Source organism: Gorilla gorilla, chromosome 4, assembly GCF_029281585.2.
Source record: "Gorilla gorilla gorilla isolate KB3781 chromosome 4, NHGRI_mGorGor1-v2.1_pri, whole genome shotgun sequence".
NCBI classification, from domain to species: Eukaryota; Metazoa; Chordata; class Mammalia; order Primates; family Hominidae; genus Gorilla; species Gorilla gorilla.
The window spans coordinates 184432809-184438595 of NC_073228.2; the positions used below are offsets into that span (position 1 = coordinate 184432809).

At 39.8% G+C, this 5787-nt stretch overlaps 1 non-coding gene across 1 annotated transcript; it reads left to right on the forward strand.

Annotated features, from left to right (window-relative positions):
- Positions 1-1020: 1020 nt before the first annotated feature.
- On the forward strand, positions 1021-1124 carry LOC115934752 (U6 spliceosomal RNA). Its single transcript, XR_004070512.1, has one exon. It is a non-coding gene; the product is annotated as a U6 spliceosomal RNA (small nuclear RNA).
- The last annotated feature ends 4663 nt before the right edge of the window (positions 1125-5787 follow it).

Below are 5787 nucleotides of genomic sequence, written 5' to 3' on the forward strand. Positions count from 1 at the left end.
GCAGGGGAAGTGCTTGAACCCGGGAGGCGGAGGTTGTGGTGAGCCAAGATTGCACCATTGCACTCCAGCCTGGGCAACAAGAGCGAAACTCCATTTCAAAAATAATAATAATAATAATAATGCTTTATATATTCTGGATAGTAGATTTTTTATCAGATACATGATTTGCAATTTCCTTCTCCCATTCTGAGGGCTGTCTTTTCACACTTTCTCTCTCTTTTTAAAAAACAGGGTCTTGTTCTGTCTTCCAGGCTAAAGTGCAATGACATAATCATAGCTCACTACAGCCTCAGACCCCTGGGCTCAAGTGATACTCCCACTTCAGCCTCCCAAGTAGCTGGGACTATAGGTGTGCACCACCACACCTGACTTATTTATTTATTTGTTTTTTGAGAAAGAGTCTCGCTCTGTCACCCAGGCTGGAGTGCGGTGGCATGATCTCAGCTCACTGCAACCTCCGCCTCCTGGGTTCAAGCGATTCTCGTGCCTCGGCTTCCTGAGTAGCTGGGATTACAGGCATGCACCACCATGCCCGGCTAATTTTTCTATTTTTAGTAGAGATAGAGTTTCACCATGTTGGCCAGGCTGGTCTCAAGCTCCTGACCTCAAGTGATCCACCCGCCTCAGCCTCCCAAAAGTGCTGGGATTATAGGCGTGAGCCACCACACCTGGCCGACAGTGTTCTTTGATGCACAAAAGTTTTTAGTCTTGATAAAGTACAAATTTATCTACTGTTGTTGTTGCATGTGACTTTGGTGACATCTGAGCACCCATTGTCAAATCCAGGGCATTAGGATTTGCCCCAGTGTTTTCTCTAAGAGTTTTTTGTACCTTTAACTGTTATACTTAGGGTTTCGGTCCCTTTTGAGTTGACTTTTGTTTATAGTGTGAGGAAAGGCCTCAGCTTTATTTTTTTGCATTTGGATATCTGGTTGGCCCAGCATCATTTATGGACGAGATTGTTCTCCATGAAAGGGCTTTGAATTATTATTGGTTGAAGAATAGTTTTTCTGGGTTCCCTTGCTTCAGTAGCATATATACTAGAAACTGGAATGACACAGAGAAGATTAGGATGGCCCCTGGGCAAGGATGACGTGCAAATTTGTGAAGTGTTCCTTTTATTAGAAATAAAAATTAAATTACACATTTTCTAAGGAATTGTTTTTTGGATATAGAGTTTTTGGTTGACAGTTTTTTTTTTCTTTCATCATTTTAAATATGCCAACTTTCTGGCCTCCATGGTTTCTGATGAGAAATCAGCTGTTAATCTTATTGAGGATCCCTTATATGAGACAAGTTTACTTCTCTTGTGATGCTTTCAAGATTCTCTCTTTTGCTGGATAGGAGTGAAGCAAGATGGCAAAATAGGACTTTACAGTGATTGTCCCGCCACAGAAACATCAATTTGAACAACTATTCATGCTTGAAAATATCTTCACACGAGCTAAGGAAACCAGGTGAGAGAGAGCAGTACCTGGTTGTAGCATAATGAGAAAGTATATATTGGCGAGGGCAGGAGAGGCAGTTTTAAGTTACCCACATCATCCATCCCCAGCCCCAGGCAGCACTGAACTGAGAGATGCCATCCTCTGGGGAGGAAGAGAGGGAAGTAAGCACAGGACTTTTCCTTAGATCCCAGTACCAGGCCCAGCACCAGGCAAACCCCCACATCCCACATCCCATATTCCAGGCCAGTAATCATGGACTGAGCCTCTAAACCTGCCCTCAGATCACACCATATACAAAAATTAACTCAAAACGAATTAATGACTTAAATGTAAGAACCAAATTATGAAACTACTAAAAGAAAACATTTGGGAAAACTCCACGGCATTGGCCTGGGTAAGGAGTTTTTGCAGATAACCCCCAAAGCATAGGCAAAGAAGCAAAAATAGATAAATGGGATTACATCAAGCTGTAAGGTTTCTTTTTTCTTTTTCATTTTTTTGAGACAGGGTCTCACTCTGTTGCCCAGGCTGGAGTGCAGTGGTGCGATCACAGCTTACTGCAGACTTGACCTCCAGCTTCAGGTGATTTTTTAAAATTTACTTTTATTTTTGTACATATCTAAAATATTTCAAAAGCATATAAAATGTATATTCAGACATACTATTACATTTCTTCTTCCCTCAATCTTACTGTGACCATACCGTGTAGCTAACCATTTAGTATGTTAAATTCTATATTTTTTGTTCTTCCTGGGTGTCTTTTTTTTTATTATTATACTTAAGTTCTGGGATACATGTGCGTAACATGCAGGTTTGTTACATAGGTATACATGTGCCATGGTGGTTTGCTGCACCCATCAACCCATTATCTACGTTAGGTATTTCTCCTAATGTATCCCTTCCCTTGCCCCTCACCCCCAACAGGCCCCAGTGTGTGATGTTCCCCTCCCTGTGTCCATATGTTCTCATTGTTCAAATCCCACTTATGAGTGAGAACATGCAGTGTTGGGTTTTCTGTGTTAGTTTGCTGAGAATGATGGTTTCCAGCTTCATCCGTGTCCCTGCAAAGAACATTAACTCATTCTTTTTTTATGGCTGCATAGTATTCCACGGTGTATATGTGCCATATTTTCTTTATCCAGTCTATCCTTGATGGGCATTTGGGTTGGTTCCAAGTCTTTGCTATTGTGAATAGTGCCACAATAAACGTACGTGTTCATGTGTCTTTATAGCAGAATAATTTATAATTCTTTGGGTATATACCCAGTAATGGGATTGCTGGGTCAAATGGTATTTCTGGTTCTAGATTCTTGAGGAATCGCCACACTGTTTTCCACAATGGTTGAACTAATTTACACTCCCGCCAACAGTGTAAAAGCATTCCTATTTCTCCACATCCTCTCCAGCATCTCTTGTTTCCTGACTTTTTAATGATAGCCATTCTAATTGGCATGAGATGGTATCTCATTGTGGTTTTGATTTGCATTTCTCTAATGACCAGTGATGATGAGCTTCTTTTCATATGTTTGTTGGTTGCATAAATGTCTTCTTTTGAGAAGTGTCTGTTCATATCCTTTGCCCACTTTTTGATGGGGTTCTTTGTTTTTTTTTCTTGTAAATATGTTTAAGTTCTTTGTAGATTCTGAATATTAGCCCTTTGTCAGATGGATACATTGCAAAAATTTTCTCCCATTCTGTAGGTTGCCTGTTCACTCTGATGATAGTTTCTTTTGCTGTGCAGAAGCTCTTTAGTTTAATTAGATCCCATTTGTCAATTTTGGCTTTTGTTGCCATTGCTTTTGGTGTTTTAGACATGAAGTCTTTGCCCATGCCTATGTCCTGAATGGCATTGCCTAGGTTTTCTTCTAGGGTTTTTATGGTTTTAGTTCTTACATTTAGATCTGTAATCCATCTTGAGTTAATTTTTGTATAAGGTGTAAGGAAGAGGTCCAGTTTCAGTTTTCTGCGTATGACTAGCCAGCTTTCCAAACACCATTTATTAAATAGGGAATCCTTTCCCCATTGCTTGTTTTTGTCAGGTTTGTCAAAGATCAGATGGTTGTAGATGCGTAGTGTTATTTGGGAGGCCTTTGTTCTGTTCCATTGGTCTATATCTCTGTTTTGGTACCAGAACTAAGCTGTTTTGGTTATTGTAGACTTGTAGTAGAGTTTAAAGTTAGATAGCGTGATGCCTCCAGCTTCGTTCTTTTTGCTTAGGATTGTCTTGGCTATACGGGCTCTTTTTTGGTTCCATATGAAATTTAAAGTGTTTTTTTTCTAATTCTGTGAAGAAAGTCAATGGTAGCTCAATGGGAATAGCATTGAATCTATAAATTACTTTGGGCAGTATGGCCATTTTCACGATATTGATTCTTCCTATCCATGAGCATGGAATGTTTTTCCATTTGTTTGTGTCCTCTTTTATTTCCTTAAGCAGTGGTTTGTGGTTCTCCTTGAAGAGGTCCTTCATATCCCTTGTAAGTTGTATTCCTAGATATTTTATTCTCTTCATAGCAATTGTGAATGGGCGTTCACTCATTATTTGGCTCTCTGTTTGTCTATTATTGGTGTTTAGGAATGCTTGTGATTTTTGGATATTGATTTTGTATCCTGAGACTTTGCTGAAGTTGCTTATCAGCTTAAGGAGTTTTTGGGCTGAGACGATGGAGTTTTCTGAATATACAATCATGTCATCTGTAAATAGTGATAATTTGGCTTCCTCTCTTCCTATTTGAATACCCTTTATTTCTTGCTCTTGCCTGATTGCCCTGGCCAGAACTTCCAATACTATGTTAAATAGGAGTGGTGAGAGAGGGCATCCTTGTCTTGTGCTGGTTTTCAAAGGGAATGCTTCCAGCTTTTGCCCATTCAGTATGATCTTGGCTGTGGGTTTGTCATAAATAGCTCTTATTATTTTGAGATATGTTCCATCAGTACCTAGTTTATTGAGTGTTTTTAGCATGAAGGGGTGTTGAATTTTATCGAAGGCCTTTTCTGCATCTATTAAGATAATCATGTGTTTTTTGTCATTGGTTCTGTTTATGTGATGGATTACATTTATTGATTTGCATATGTTGAACCAGCCATCCCAGGGAAGAAGCAGACTTGATCATGGTTTATAAGCTTTTTGATGTGCGCTGGATTCAGTCTGCCAGTATTTTATTGAGGATTTTCGCATCAATTTTCATCAGGGATATTGGCCTGAAAATTTTGTTGTTGTTGTTGTCTCTCTGCCAGGTTTTGGTAGCAGAATGATGCTGGCCTCATAAAAAGAGTTAGGGAGGAGTCCCTCTTTTTCTATTGCTTGGAATAATTTTAGAAGGAATGGTACCAACTCCTCTTTGTACCTCTGGTAGAATTCAGCTGTGAATCCGTCTGGTCCAGGGATTTTTTTGGTTGGTAGGCTATTAATTACTGCCTCAATTTCAGAACTTGTTATTGGTCTATTCAGGAATTCGACTTTTTCCTGGTTTAGTCTTGGGAGGGTGTATGTGTCCAGGAATTTATCCATTTCTTCTAGATTTTCTAGTTTATTTGCATAGAGGTGTTTATAGTATTACCTGATGGTAGTTTGTATTTCTGTGGGCTCAGTGGTGGCATCCCCTTTTTCATTTTTATTGAGTCTATTTGATTCTTCTCTCTTTTCTTCTTTATTAGTCGGCTCAGATGATTTTTCCACCACAGCCCCCCAAGTAACTGGGAGGACAGGTGCATGCCAGCATGCCCGGCTGATTTTTGTTTTTTGGATTTCTTTTTGGTAAAGACAGAGTTTTGCCATGTTACCCAGGCTGGTCTTGAGCTCCTGGGCTCAAGCAAGCTGCTTACCTCAGCCTCCCAAAGTGCTGAGATTACAGGTGTGAGCCACCGCACCCAGCTCTAAAAAGTTTCTGCACAGCAAAGGAAAAAACAATCAACAGAATGAAGAGACAATCTACAGAATGAGAGAAAACACTGCAAATTACACATCTAATACAAAGTCAATATCTAAATATCTAAGGAACTCAAACAACTCAATAGCAAGACAATAACCCAGTTTTTTAAATGGGCATAGGACCTGAATAGGTATTTCCTAAAAGAAGTAATTTATATATATTCTGGATAGTAGGTTTTTATGAGATATGTGATTTGCAATTTCTTTCTCCCATTTTTTGGGTCGTCTTTTCACTTTGTCTTTTTTTTTTTTGATGGAGTCTTGCTCTGTCGCCCAGGCTGGAGTGTAGTGGCACCATCTGGGCTCACTGCAACCTCTGCCTCCCAGGTTCAAACGATTCTCCTCCCTCAGCCTCCTGAGTAACTGGGATTATAGGCGCGTGCCACCACACCCAGCTAATTTTTGTAT